The sequence below is a fragment of the Passer domesticus genome, chromosome 3, assembly GCF_036417665.1.
Source record: "Passer domesticus isolate bPasDom1 chromosome 3, bPasDom1.hap1, whole genome shotgun sequence".
Lineage (NCBI taxonomy): Eukaryota > Metazoa > Chordata > Aves > Passeriformes > Passeridae > Passer > Passer domesticus.
Window position 1 is genome coordinate 30,073,603 of NC_087476.1, and position 15,662 is coordinate 30,089,264.

The 15,662-nt window shown below is 38.4% G+C and overlaps 1 long non-coding RNA gene across 1 annotated transcript in view; it reads right to left on the minus strand.

Moving 5' to 3' along the window:
- Positions 1 to 1,630: 1,630 nt before the first annotated feature.
- The window catches only part of LOC135296254 (uncharacterized), a 37,149-nt gene continuing 23,117 nt past the window's right edge, over positions 1,631 to 15,662 (minus strand). The window contains exon 3 of the long non-coding RNA XR_010358322.1: positions 1,631 to 2,110. This is a non-coding gene — a long non-coding RNA (uncharacterized LOC135296254). The remainder of the gene's footprint in view (positions 2,111 to 15,662) is intronic.

The following is a 15,662-nucleotide window of genomic DNA, read 5'->3' on the forward strand; positions in this document are numbered from 1 at the left end:
CAAGTCAGTGAATTAGTTTGCAGTTTAAACAAATCATGTCAGTACAAAGCCAGAAAAAATGTATGACAAAGTTGGGAGTATTGGAGTCTTATTATCTTATAATCTTTCACTGATGAAACTGAAGATGGAATTTCACTATTCATTGCATAAGTAAGTAATATTAAATACCGAGAAATATTTTCAATTGATACAAAATAATGACTCCAAACCCAAAACATGTCTAAATAAAAATAATATACAAATCCCCATCTCAAAAATTAAGGCATTTATCTCCTTCAGGATGTTGTCATTTGCAGACACCATAGTCCACAATCAGTATTGTCATGCAGTGGAGCAAGTAACTGCCCCATCATTCCCAGAAATCCCTCTCTGCCAAGGGAACCATGTGTATTAGGAAATGCTACCCCCTATCGTCTGACTACTCTGAACAGCTAAAATCTCCTTAAAATATTCATTTTCAGGGATTAACTCTGCTTTTCTTAGAAATTACTACATTAATCACAAGCCTTGTTTTTACTCATCAACTTAGTCCTTCACTACAGCACTTTGATCCTGGCTTTCCCTCTTATTGCTTCCTCCAACAGCAAAGCAAGCCAGCGCCTGAAAAACAACTATTACTTCAAATAACTGACTTTTTAATGTTCTGCATAGAAGTTTGAATTCTTTTGTCCATTTTGTGTAAATACTACTTCAGATCCTGACACATTATTTTACCTGTTGTTTTTCCACTCCCACCCCTTTCCAAACCCTGAAAACTGAACTCTCCTAAAAGCCCTTATTTCAAAGATTTTATATTTAAATGCCTTTTCTAAAAAGCTGAAGCAGCAGGATCTGAAGATGTAAGAATGCTATTGCAAAATAAACTAGACAGTGATCTTTGAGGACATAAAAGGTGTCCCCTCCCCATAATCAAGGAAAAAGAAAAGAGGGAAACAATATTCTTTCTGCCAGAGCCCCTGCTTCAGAAAAGCTGCCAAACTCACTTTAGGAATATTTAGGATCATGCCAGCAGGATATTAGATGTAAAAGAAAAATTACTTTTTCAGCTTATTCTACATTTAAACTGATACGTTCTACTTGGCTTACAGCATATAGAATGAAAGAAACACAAAGGAAGAAGAGAAAGATTGCCAGGACAAAGCACAAAGTATAATACAGTCTGGGGACCAAGTGGTAGGGAGCACCAAGTGGAAAACATAAGGTATAAGACCTTTGTATCCTAATTTAATTTGGAGTTGCAGTTGACACCTCTGATTTTCTTTGAAAAGAAACTGAAATTTTAATTCCCCTACAATATTTTTGCCTTCTAACCTCTGTTTCTAGCTCTTTTGGGTAGAAAACGAGAATTGAGTAGATCTTAGAAAACAAGTCCCAACCATTTAAGGGTGATTTTGATTTTATACAATACTGATGTGTCAATTTGAGGATGTCCACACTGCAACTTTTATGTATCACCACCTACAAACAAACAGTGTGACAGGTCTTTTTTGATCACTGCTTAAGGATGGAAGTACAGCAGTGTATTATTGCTACTATTTAAGTTTCCCTCAAGGCAGCAGTACAGCTGGAACATATCATGGCCTTGGTCATTCTGACCTTGGTCTGAACACAAGACATTGATGATGTGACGTAATGACATAATTTGTTTACTGACACCATAATGTAAAGCATGAAATACAGGCTGTCAGAAATACAATCAACACAATATTCCATCCTTGCCCTCCAGATGATTTCCAAGGCAGGGAGAGTAAACAGCCTTCTCCCAGCTTTCTTAGTTTCCACAGCTGAGAGTGTAGGATGTTTACAATACCTGTCACTCAGAGCTCCCAAGAACAGACCAAATGTCAGCAGACCTATTAGTGACTTCACCACTGACTCCTGGAAACATGCAGATGTCAAGCACTGGGAGGAAAAAATCCATACCCATGACCATATGAATCCAAATCAGTTTTAAGTCCTTTGTGAACAAGTTGGAGGGTCTAAGAATGAAGTTCAAAATAAGGCTGAGCTTCAGCATCTCCAGAGAATAGCCAGTATTATTGCCACCATGGTACTGCAAGGCTTACTGCCAGTTCACTCCAAAGTACTCTTGCATGTCCTGAAGTTGTGCCTGCAGAAAACAGAGAATTCACCATTTTAATGAGTGCACACAGCAGAAAAACGGTCTTTGCATTCTACAGGTGAGAGCTGTCATGTAATATCCAAAGGACTGGAAGCTTTTAAAACTATTTAAAAGTGATATTTAGAGTGCTGGCTCACAGAAAGCCTACACTATCTAGCTTATTTTTAATTAACAGAGGAATGATGGTTCAGGAACACTTTTGAATACTGTGAGGAAAAGAACACTTTTAAAGATATAGCTCGGTAAATCAAAGAGTTCGGTTAAATAACAACATGTGGCTGTTAACAGCAGTCTAGGTACATTTGAGATTGTACTTTCCACTCAGAAACATTTTAAGTATTCAGTTTCTTTGAAGGCATCACCTCTAAGAGGAAAAAAAACCCTAACAAAATATAATTTTAAAAAAAGAGAATCCAATCAGAAAAAAATAAAAAAAATTCTCATGTAGAACAAAAGTCAAAATCCTCAGACAAGAAAAAGATTAAACAGGTTTAAGTACAATGTAAGAAAAACTTTGGGACAAGATTATTAATAGTTTCTGCTTAAAAACACATGCAAAACAACATATGCAAATGACCAGGGACCTGAATTGTGTAACAAAAGCACAGCAATGTACTTCAAAAAAAGTTAATCTGCTATTGAAAAGGTAGAGGAGCTTTAGCCAAGTGCTCAACCTGTAGAAGGTTGAGCCTTCATATTGCCCCAATACTAATACAGTGCTCATCATCATATGAACAGCTTTTATAGCACAGAACATTGGCCAGCTTTCTGAGGAAACAGCTGCTCTGTGGGCATGAAGTATGTTTCATTTGGACCAAAGTAACTATAGAGTTTTCTCCTCTACCATTATCTACGTATCATTCCAGTGATTCTAAGAATCAGGATAGATACCTAAAAGCCGGGGCCTGGAGGGAATCAGTTTGGTCAGGAAACATGACAGCGGCAGCAGGAGGGGAAAGAAGGGGACTATATAATTGTCCATTGCTTGACCACTCATAAGGAGGCCTAGAGCTGTGCAGGAGGATCAAAAGCTGAAATAGATCTGAAGGCACAGATTGTCTTTACCTTCTAGTCTGCTATAAAAGAATACAGACTGCAAGGGCAGAGGCAGCACAAATTTTAAGAACTAAAAGTTTTCTTTCTCGAGCTGTCTGTCCTCAATAAATCATCTGGTCAGCATTTAAACAACCTAAGCTAGTTCTGCACTAAGAAGATGCATTTTCCTAACTTCACCACTTTTACATGCCAGTGGGGTCCATGGGTTGGATCTCTCTCTCTAGGGCATATAGTAGAAGAGGAAAATCCCTGTCTTCAGTCAAGTGGCCACACCAATGAGATAGCCAGGTAGCCCTCCAAGAAACAGCCTGGCACTGGCTCGACAATGAATCCAGCAATAGAAACAAAAGCAAGAAGTGCAGAAATAAAATCATGGATCTGCTCTTTCAGAGCAAGGAACATGGGTACATCTCAGAATAATCAAGGTGTAAACATCTCAGTAGGTAATCTAGTCCCAGTTCTTCCTGGAGGCAGAGCCAGTTTTAAAATCCCACATGAACTGCTGCAAGAGACCTTACATTTCTCATTCAAGGTTTTGCAGATTAAGTATGATTTGCAGAAGGCACTTCAGCTCTTTACAATAGAAAGTTGAAAAATAATATTGTGGTAGTCTCTGATGGAATTTACCACAGTACACTCAATCTTTAGTTGACAGGTGTCTGATATTGCTTTTGCTAAGAGACCCTACTTTGATCCTGTAAGAGCTATGATGCTTATTTTTTTATATTTAAAACATCAATCATGATATCATCTTGATGTGCATCTTTTATTACCATTGGTTAGAATTGATATTTACAATTACTTTTTCAGTACAATTCAAATTTCAGGGCTTAAAATCAGACAGTTGACTTAGAAAATATTAACTTACACTTACATTAGAATAGTTCTTCCAAGTTTAATACGTGGAACAAAAAAATGACCCCTTTTCTAATAATCTAGTATGTCCCCAATACAAAAACCCACACACAACTATGCAAATTCAGAAAGCACTGATATTTTATTTGCTAAAAAGTAAGAAGAAGGAAAAAAACACCCAAACTGTCTATAGAATAAAAAAAATCCTGCCTTCAAAATAAGCCTATGAGCTACTGGAGCTGTGGGTCTCATATCTAAGAAAATTGTAAGAGCCAGTGCTATAACAGAGAACATACTGTCAAGCACACAGAGAAGAAAACTTGTCAAGGCAAACAATGCAGTGACAAGGAAATACTCAAAACATATGAAAAAAAATCTGGAGTTTCAGAACAAGAAAAATCAGAATAAAATCTAAATAACATATTATGGTCTCACGGAATCCTGAACACTTTTGAGACTTGTTATATATTCTTCAGCTTTAGCATTTAAATGAATGAGACAAGTGATTTAGGACTTTAAAAGTCTGTTTTGGATATATATTTCAGATGTGCTTCTGAAAGGTGCACCAGGTAACTTCAAACAATTTAAGGAAATCTGGCAAGAACTTCATTTATGCTCAACACAGTAATTCCTATTCTAAAGGACCTAAATTCAAAACAAATGACAGAAGAACACGACAGCAATTAAATGATGACTTTAAGCACAGGTCCCCTTTATTTCTACTGTTTCTCTATTGACTGCCTTTGACTTCCAAATTGTTTCAGGTGGCTCCCTTTTTACTAATATTTATGTAGTCAAAGATGCATCTAAGGTGATGTACTTGGGGAGGACAGGAAGCTACATATATCATAGCCCCTTGCCAAGAGATGCCTACCACTTGCCAGGTTCCTCATCTCTGTCTAGGCACCCAGACACAGCAACCTGCCTGCCCCAGCTTCCATTGCAAAGCATGTCCCTCTGTAGGTGTGTAAGAAATACAGCTGGTGATTTGCCAGCAAGCCTCGCACAAAGCTAGGCTAAAATCCTTCCCCTGAAGATTCCAAGGGAAGGCACTACTTGCACCAATAGCCACAAAAGAAGTCATGGGCTCAACAAAGCTGTCAGTAAGGATTAAGTGCTCCAAAAAAGCCTTTCGCTCCCAGATCTCCAAGAGGCAAGGTGTTAGTGATATAATTATTTACCTGACACTAAAACCTGCTCTCCCTCCCTTGGCTTCACTCCCCTACACTTGAGGGATATGACTATAAAATGTAATAGACAGTTATGTAAGAAGCAGCTAATAGAAGAATGCAGTGCATCAACAAACTAACAACCCAAAACTAAAGCACTGCCCTGCCATCACCTGGAAAGAAGAGACTCTGAGTTGTCCAGTAAATGCCACACTATAAAGAAAGTGTAGTCATTAATTTCTTTCATTTTACAACTAAGCACAAAAGGGAAGGACTGAAAAGAAAACGTATTCTCTTTCCTTTGCAGCTAGTTAAATGTTTAATTTCTGGTAATGACAATAAGTTGGGTGCCAACATGCATGAATTACTCACTGCTCGCTTTGGAGAATACATTGCCTTTTATAAAAATTCAAAACTGCCTCAAAACCTTCCTCAAATCCATAATGCACACAGGGAAGGCTAGCCTGCCTACACACAGGCTTACCTGACCCACCTGCAGCAACCCACTTGAGGGGCAAAATACTTGTGCTGAATCCCCCTTCTGAATACAGACAACTTGAAAAGGAGCAGGCTCAGGAATGACTGCAAGCTATTTAAAACTCTTCCTTCTTTGTCTGGTGGCATCCTGGAGACTCTGTGGTCTTTACATTTGGAGATATTCCCAACTTAGCTCCTTCACTGATCAGGCCCCCCTCAAGAAGCAGCTAGTATACAGTGTGATAGCTGTGTCAGTTTAAAGTAAGAACTAACATTTGGACTTGGGAAGGAGCAGTCACAGTGTCAGGCCTCCTTAGAGCTTAGCTAGAGTCTGGTGGAACCTCCTTCCAAAGTCTCCATCTCTGTGTGGTAACCACGAAAACTACAAACCTCTCACTACTGCTGTTCTCCTACATGAAGAACAATTTCTCTCAAAATTGCCAAGATTTCTTTCTCACCTGCCTGTTCCTGGAAGGCCACACAGTTTCAGTGAACACCTTTTGATCCTGGTAACAATGATTTGCTATCAACTTTCTCCAAAAAAAAAGCCTGGCAGGTTTCTAAGATTACTTCAAGTCCATGACAGTGAATTCTGTTTTTTCCCATCTTAAACATTCTGTGTTCCACTTCAGAAACATGTATATATATATATATATATATATATATATATATATATATATATGGGTATGTAAAGAGGAGCCCTGGAGTCTCTGTCTGATGGGGAAGACATAAAAATGGAGGTAGATCTCAGGGTTCTCCTTCAGCTCTCCCTTCAGCTTCAAAGAAAGAAAACTAATCCCGTTCATTTTCTTCATGAACCCTGCAACTATCTGAAGGGAAAGGAAAAAAATAAAATAATCATGTTTCTCTTTCCATATAGCTGTTGTAAGACTCACAAAAAAAATCTGAAAACAAAGTCAATACATTTTTAAACTAGGTAAAAGAAAGATTAGTTTCAACAAGTTTGAACTTTTTGGCTCTCAGAGTCAGAAGCAAGACAGTGGGGAAAGAACAGCCACCACATACAGGCTACAAAATAAGGTGGAACAGCCCAAAATACATAAGCAGGCATATTCTAGACAGTGAATTAATTGGCCCACCTTTGAATGAAAAGTATTTCAAATACTTTATAATATAATTTATATAATTTATAATACTTTATAAATACATAAACTGCCACCAGATGTCAGTACAGCCTAGAGAATTGCTAGTACAACCCCCTACTCCAGGCTGATAAGGATATTTATTTAACTCCCCCCAGCTGTCCCAGTACACAAATCCAGCCCGTCTGCAAATCCTGAATGGAAAAAAAAGTCACACACACCAGATCTCATTTCCACATTATCACCATGAACAAAACCCAACAAAGGTGTAAGAATAGGCCTAAACTTCTTATGCCTCAGGACAACAAGAATCAGCTTGGTACTACATGAGCTATTATTAAGGTTCAATGCCCTCCTCTCTCATGCTCATCAGATTCTCTAGCAATGAGTCTTGGCCCCACACATTCACATTCCCTCTGTTCCTAAATAGCTGTAGTCTCCTTAGATTATGCTGCAAAGTGACAGGGAATATTTAGCAATGAGGTTGCTAAGCTAAACAAAGCTTTTCTGCAAAACAAGCATTACCATGTCTGCCCTTGTGCTACAGCACAGGCTCTCCCCACATTCTCCCCATCTCTGATTTTTTACAAGAGCTTTCTTTACAAAGGAAAGAGTTGCAAAGGAAAGTTTCCAGAGCATCTCCGGCTGAGGTGATTTTGCTTTGAAACTTCTAACAGCAGACTTTATCTAACTTCTTTACACAAATAAATATATAAAGCTATGATTTCTTGATGGCAGAAATTAGTTTCAGCAAGAATGGGGCATATAAACATGTTTTTCTGCTCCATGTCCAAATTCAGTTACAAACTTCCCTACTAAAGCTATTAACCAGAGAGGTTGCACAGGCTACTTAAAGAGCAGGACTTACTTCAGACCATTAGCGCACAGGTTAAAAAACAATCAAAAAGGGAAAGAAACCACTCTCCCACGCCAAACAATCTATATTATTTAGTCTCAGCAAGAATTTTCAGCTTTGCAAGTTTAGAGATTGAGCTTCTTGTCATACCACAATCAACAAGTCTTATTTTGAAACATAAATATGTCTTAAGAGAACACCAGAAACTGTAGAAATCAAGAAGAGAATTGTTAAGTGACTAAGAAACCTAACTTAAAATTTTTGCTTGGCACAGAACTACTCATGGTTAGTGACATCATGATTTTTGTTTTGTGAGAAATATTCAGGTAAGCAGAGCAACATACATTGACCTGTGGAAATTTACATCAGGAAAACTTGCTTGCATAAGAGTAATATAACAAATGTTTTTAATTTTAATACTGGCTTATTGCACAGTCTTACAAAATCTCTTATTTTCTTACTAAATACAATTAAATCAGTGCATGTATCTTTTTAAGTCCAATGCAAAAAACTTTAGAAATTATATAATTAAACAAAACGTTGTGAATTAAAAACCATGAACAAAAAATTAACTTTTTATGCCAATAGTTTGGAAAAGAACTTACTGAAATATCTTTCTTGCCTTATAGGGCCATATCAGCACAGCTCTGAGGTTTTAGCTTCAGTTTTAACCATACCACACTTGGATTTCCTTTGTACAGTTTTTTATCCCAGGTTGAATAAAATGGAGAGAGCGATAGAAATACAGATAGAGACTTTTTCTGAGCATTTATGTTTTGGATATTAATATGAAAAAGAGAAATAAAAAGCAGAGAGGCAGCATCCTGAAAGTCATGTAATTTTGAAGGGGAGATGGAGAACAAACTGCCAGTAAGTCTGTAAGTTGAGCAGCAGCAAATTAAAAAAAAAAGAATGTGAAGTAAATCTCTTCACAGGAAACCCTCAAACCACTTAAAGTAGAGCACCTCTTAATTTCATACCCAAACTAAGCATTGCAACCTCCCTTCAATTCAGGTGAGCTTTGTAGTCTCAGAAGTTTCTCCTGAAGGAGCCTAATCATTGACTCAAGAGGAAAGGCAAGGTTTTTTCCAGACCTAAGTGCTTAATTAAATAGAAAAACTATAAGCATGTTTCACCTTGCTTTTCACTTTTATTAGGAAACCTTTCACAATTCCTATTTTGTTCCATACAACTGCACGTCTTTGTCAGGTTAAAACAGAGGTAATTTATGTGCGCTCTCTAAATTGGAATTTTTAATTCCTGAGTCTTGGCTCTAATTGTAACAAGGACCCTTGAGGCTCATCATTTCTCTCTGTTAACTTTCCTCCCTCAAATTCCCTACACGTAAACACTTGTTTCTACAACAGCTCTTCTGCAAGTCATTTTCCCCCCACTTTTTGCACATTCAAAACATGCAAAAACCAAACCCAAGCGTCTGAGTTTTACACATGCCACTTGCTCAGACTGAGTTTGCTGTGTCCAGATGATAAGCACTCTTCCAGTTACTGTCTATTCAGGAAATCTCAACAACATTACCAGCATTGAGAGTACATGACTCAACAGCCAGCTTGCACACTATGCCAGAATAATAGAATAGCTGGCTCCTTTCACCCAAGAAACCTAACTCCTCCAAAATCAAAGTTTAAGAACACAAAGAATTTCAGATTCTGCAGAAGCAGAACTGCAAAAAGATGCACTTAAAAAGTTGCTGAAAGTTCAGATCAGCAGCAAAAGCTGAGTGGAAAGAAGCTAACAGAAATAACAGTCAGTTACTATTCAGCACAATTTAATTTCCTAAAATCTTTTCATGTTCAGCCTTGAGTATCAAAGGGGCTTTTGGATTCTTCTCTACATTACCTAAATGATGTGCAGCTATCTTCTAGCATTTCCTCTACACCCACCAAGCAGTTAACTCTGCTGCTGAATGCCCTATGGTAAATGGCATTCAAGCTGTGAGGCTTTGAAAGAGGCTGGCATTTCAATAGTTATGTGGCAGTATGGGCATGCCCGTACAAATGGAGAATGGTGGACACATTTTCTCCCTCAATGAAAAAAGTTCTAGTTAAAGATACTTTTAAAAAAGGGAAATTGCCAGCCTGAAATGTCATTTCTACATGGACAAGTAGGAATAATATTTGGCACTATGCATGAAATACTCATACATGTAATTTTTCTTGCCAATGCTGGCTTAAGAGTTCTATTACATTCCCAAGTAAGAACTAAGCAATGCAGGAAGTATTTCCTACTGCTAGTGTCTTATGGTTACTATAACCATGTTAAAATATTAATGTCGGTTCTTTTGTTTTTAAAGAGAGCCCCTTTTCAATGACTTACAAATAAGTGTAACAGCAAAGTATGCCTTATTAAGGAATTTTCATCCTTTCATTATTTTGCCTCTCTTAGATAACTCAAGTCTTCTTTAAATACCCAGATCTCCATTTCTTCTCTAAGCACAGCAGTTGCCTTAAGTTTCACTTTCCTATTTCCATCCCAAATCATCTTCAGGTTAACTCAGCAAACAGTACTCTTGCTAAAGTCCCAAGATATCTGCACTATTCCATCCCTGTGTATTTTGAGTTACCAATCTTTCTGTGACAGTCTAGAACCAGGCCTCTCTCCTCTCCTCTCCCTCTCCCTCTCTCCTCCCCTCCTCTCCTTTTCTTCCTTCCCAGAAGATATTCCATTTGTTTTTAGAGTGGAGATCCTTAAAAGCTCTTCTGCACATTCAATCTGGGTGGTTTACTTTGCAATTAAGAAAAAACCCCATCCGCTTTGTGAACATGGTCCAGAAAACTGCCATTGGACTCTGTGTCCAATAGCACACATGAAATTTTTCTTGATCTACCATCACTTCAAGAAAAATATTCCTGCTAACTCTAACACGTAATTAATACTTGCAACTCCACAGATGTAGCCAAACACCCAGGCTTGAAGATTATTTATGCATTAAATCTAAATTTAAGTCCTTTCAACTGATCCTTACATTTCCAGCCCATCCAGGCAATTTCTTGTCTTCCAAGTTCTCTTTAACATGACACTCTCCAGTGAAGGAAAGGCAAAAATCTTGCGGTGACCGGAACAGATTTAGAAAATTACTGCCAGAAAGAATACTCTAAGAATCTTTATATCCTCTTAGGGCCACCTGTCCCCTCTCAGTTGACTCAAACAGCAGCTATTGTCATGGTCTAGGCCTATCAAGATCTGCAACCTTCCTTACCCTTAATAAGCCTTCTTCCCTACCTCCAGTATCACATGAGGACAGACTTGGCACTCACATTACCGTTTCTATTACAGCTCATTCATGCATTCTTCTTCATTGTGTCTTAACAGAAATGATATTTCCACCTTCACATCCTCCCTCAGAGTCCTCCTCTTCACACTCTCTACATGTACCAGTCCCACCAGTGCTGCCTTGCCCATGATCCACCCATGCTGGGGTAGGTTCATGTACACACTGTGATCCAGAACTGTGCCAGGAACTTCACAGAAATCACGGTGCACAGCACCACCACATGCTGTAATCACTCTGAACATCTGACTGACAACCTATGAAGTCATTTAACCCATTTTTGGCTAAGGCTGACAAATTAGCAACTTCAAAGAAAAATTTGAGAGAAAAGACTAGCATTACTCGAGGCGGCTATGCTGAAATTAAACCATTTTTTTAGCAATAAAATCACTACTTGACCCTGAAGACACTAAAAAAAGCCTCACCTGAACATACTTTCTTTTCTCCTAAATAGGCAGTAAACTTAAAACTTCTTTTGTAGTATTTCAGTAAGGCTCATCACTATGGTATGTGAGCAACCCAAAGAAGATCAAGTTGCTCATCTGTATTAAAGAACAGTTGCTGCAAGTTGAAAACAAGCAGGGCTTCAGTTGTACAGAAACTCAGCTGAGGTTTCTGTTTGGCAAAGATGATGTATTTGAAACAAGGCATGGACCCAGATTCCATTTGATATGGTTCTTCCTGATGCATAGATTTCAGTTAAATTCAATAGCTCCTCTCCTTCCCCTCCATGGAACAAAGAACTTTTCCCTCTGTCTGCTAACAGGATTAAATGTCGCATTTAAATTTCATCAAACTCCACTTTGTTCTCTAACCCCTTCTCTGAATTAGCAGACTGCTGCTGAAGCAGGCACAGCTTCTCCTACTCGTTAACATCGCGGCCACGCTGTGGCAGGGATCCAAGCTCTGTTTCCCTGCAGAGGATATAGCTTCTGTGGAAGTGAACAATCTCCAGCGAAAGCTTAACACATCGTCCCATTTCCTCTGTTGGAAGGGAGTCTCCCAGCTCACGCTCTGAACAAACAGAGTCCTGGAGCCAGCCCACAGACAGTGTTTACAGAAACAGCAACGTCACTGATAGGACAGATTTGGATGCAGCAGTATTATTTTTCCATGAAAAAGTAGTAAGTTAAGCATTAGTCAAATGCTGATACATTTTTTTTTAGCTATTTCATATGGAGGCTTCCTGAAAAACCACATCTATTTTACTGTGGTTAAAGGAAATCTTATGCTGAACAAAGGAACTGAGAGTTACCAATTTAGCAGCAGTTCTGTATTTCCATCCCCACCTGTCCTCTTGCTGCCTAACTTCCATATGTGCACATGAGCAGCCTAAGTCATGCCAGTAGAAAATAAAGGAACACTTTTTTTTCTTGTTGGATGTTTTTTCAAATGCATTGAAAGCTTTATAGACTACCCAAACTTTGTGAAAATATGAAGGCAGAGTACCTAAACTATTTACAAAAGTTCTGGACCATCTGTAATTCTTCCTTCATGGACTTTGACAATCTTATTTAATTAGTATCAACCTTTCACCACTTATCATGCTGCTAAGTATTAGTCTATTTTTATTTTATTTATTTTAAGGAAGTGGAACCATACAGTGATCATCAAAAATAGTACATCAAATAGTACATGCTGTACCCCGCACTTAAACAAATAAATACAGAAAACTATAATCCAAGGGTAGGATATATAAATATAAACTTTCATTTTCACAGAGTTCATGAGAATTATAACCTTTGGAAAACCCAGTCCATCTGGTAATTGAAGTGGTTTCAGTCTCACAGTTACTAACACGGGAATGGAGCAAAACGCTGCTCTCAGCATGCATTTTGCCAACAAATCAAACTTGTTACACCACATGGTCAGTGTGTAAGACAAGGCAAACAGGCACAAGAGAAAAAGGCACCACATTTTTTTCTTGTTTCTACCTCACTTCCAGTCCTACAACCTGCCTGGTGACTATGAGAGACACAGATGATGAAGCAAGAGGCAAAGAAGTGTCACTTAGAGAAACGTGAAAATGCAGTCTCCATCCAAGAAGCAGGAAGCAAGAAACTCGAGGGTCAGCTGCATAAGATAAGGGCAGAGACAGGCTCCAGCACACAAATTTTTTAAGCAAATGGCTTGGCAATAGAAATAATATCTTAAAAAGTTTCTGTGCCTAATGCCTCCCACACTGAAGCTGCAAAATCTCATCCTGTTCCCCTTTTCAGGCCTATCAGGGAATCGTGCTAACATGGAATGGTGCTACTCACATCCAGATCTTCTCTCTGTACAAAAATGAGCAGGCTACTTCTAAGAAAACCTGATTTGCAAGAAATCTCATCTAAACCCAACCAAACAGTGGACAGAGACTTCATTTTCTTTCACAAGTCTTAAACCACCAGGAAATCTAAACTGCTGCATAGGAGAATAGTAAGGTAAAATACAATCTAAATAAATAAAGCAACTGCATACTGTTCTGCTTGTGCCCTTTCTGGCAAAAGATGAGGGCAGGCAGCTAGTATTTCAGACAGACCCCATATTACTTCCTGACCAAGCTACGTAAAAGCCTGCCAAGTATTAAAGGGAGAAGAAAGGGATGTAAGCAGCTCGGGTACTTCCTTTCTAGAGATATTTTTTACCAGTGCTGCAATTCTATGGGTCTTACTGAGGGAACTGATGTGTTAGGCAGAGTTCAGCAACATCCTAATTTTCTCTTCTGTTCTGAACACAAGCACAGAGAGGGCTGATGGCAAGTGGCACACAAGCTGTTTGTTAGGAGGCTATGTAAAATAGTGAGAACACCTCGTGATGTTGATTAAAAAAACATGATGACTACTTTCCCTCCTAGCCTGACTTATGTTTCTAGCTAGACATACTCTGCTTTCTCTTCAAGGCTGCAGCAACTGACCTTTGCCTTCCCCACAGCCCCAGTGGCTGCACAAACTGCACTGAGGTTACCACGGGATGGTATCGGAAATTATTTTGTCATCACTATCAGACACTTCAGCAGAGGCCAAAACCAAAATTTTAGAAGCATAGTAATATATATACCCTCTTCATAACAAAAAATCTGTGCTGATGCTGCTCATGGCAGTGCAAGGAAACTTTGTTCCCTAGAGCTCAGCGAAGCGACACCTCTCGCCAACACAAGAGCAGTGCCAAGACATGCTAAAATGGGAACCAAAGAGGAAATTGAAAGTTAAGTCAGGTTCAGATTTTAATTTTTTAAACAAAAAAGTCCTTCATTCTGAAGTGGTAAACATGGAAGTAAAGATTAGATGATGTTCAATTTTACATCATGTGTCTTCAAATTTTTTGGAAGGGTAGGAAGTTGACACAAATCTTCTGCATTAGAATTTATTGTAACAGTAATTTCTGTGAGAAGATCTGAAACCACACACATCATTTTCTAAAATGCAAATATTTTACTCCTTGTTTAAAGTGTCTGGAGGCTTAAAATAACAGCAGACATAAACCACAGTTAAAACCTGTAATATATACTAGCCTCAAAGCATAACTGCATTCAAGATAGATTAGTTACATTTTTGGTCAGCTCAAAGAAAGGTTTAAAATTATGTCTCACCATCTGATATTTCTCTGCTAAGAAGAGAAAACGGGTTCCACAAATCCACTCCAAGAAATTAAAGACTATTAGCAATATAAGCCAAAATGCAATCAAGTCAAAGTGATGATTTAATGCTTATAATGAAAACTAGAGGACATATATCTTCAGATGTTCTTTTCAGCAGAAAACTGATATTCTGCAAGATATTCCGTAAGAGTTCAAGAAATTCAGTGCAAATTATTTCTCAATATATGATGGATGTGACAACTGATTTTAGTTCATGATGCAATTTTAGCATATCCTGTTTCTACTCATACACTTCATACAACAGGTTTGCTGCAATCACAGAAACATCTTTGAAAAGTTAAAAACTACTTCTAAAGTAAAAGTGCTTTATCTGTACACATTCTACTAGAAGCTGCTGAATCTCTAGGAAGAAAGATACCTCACCAGAATCCAAAACAGACAGCAGACATTCTACAGATGCAATTAGGAGCATTTTCTTGTTCTGTAGCTTTCATGGAGGAGAATGCATATGACACTACCTTTAAGTCAATATATCCAGCAAGTGAGACTGCCATCAGTTCAGAAAACTTCTCTGCAAGAAAAGCACTAACAATGATATGACCAAGTCTAATCACCCGTGTCCCACGGCATCAGAGAGTAAGTGCCAGAAGTCTGAAGGACTTAAAGCACCAATACTCTTTCTGGAAATATTTCAAATCTCTTTTAGCTATGAGTAAGTGAGTACACTTACACAGTCAAGAGAAGCTGCAGACTTCATAAGCACTTGTGAACACAAGGTGAACTGTGTGCATCTCAAGGAGAGTACCCAGGCAGGGATATCTAAGCTTCAGCACCCCTGTACAACCACCTTCACAAACACCAAACATTCAGTCATCAGTGGAGAAAATTGACATATATAACCACAGTAAAGTGGTAGACAGGCTTAGACCTGGGTGCAGCCAACACTAGTGCAGGGAAGATGATTTTCATACCTTTATTACATGCTTGCAGCTTTCTGCCTGTGTCCTAAAAGAAGCACTTACACCTTCTTCCCCTCAATGTATGTCCACTTACAGAAAAAGGGCTGAACCAGTCTTACATCAGTGATACTGACAGAAGATTCGAAACATTCCAAAAAACCACTGCTCTCATAAGCAGCAACTGCAAAATGCC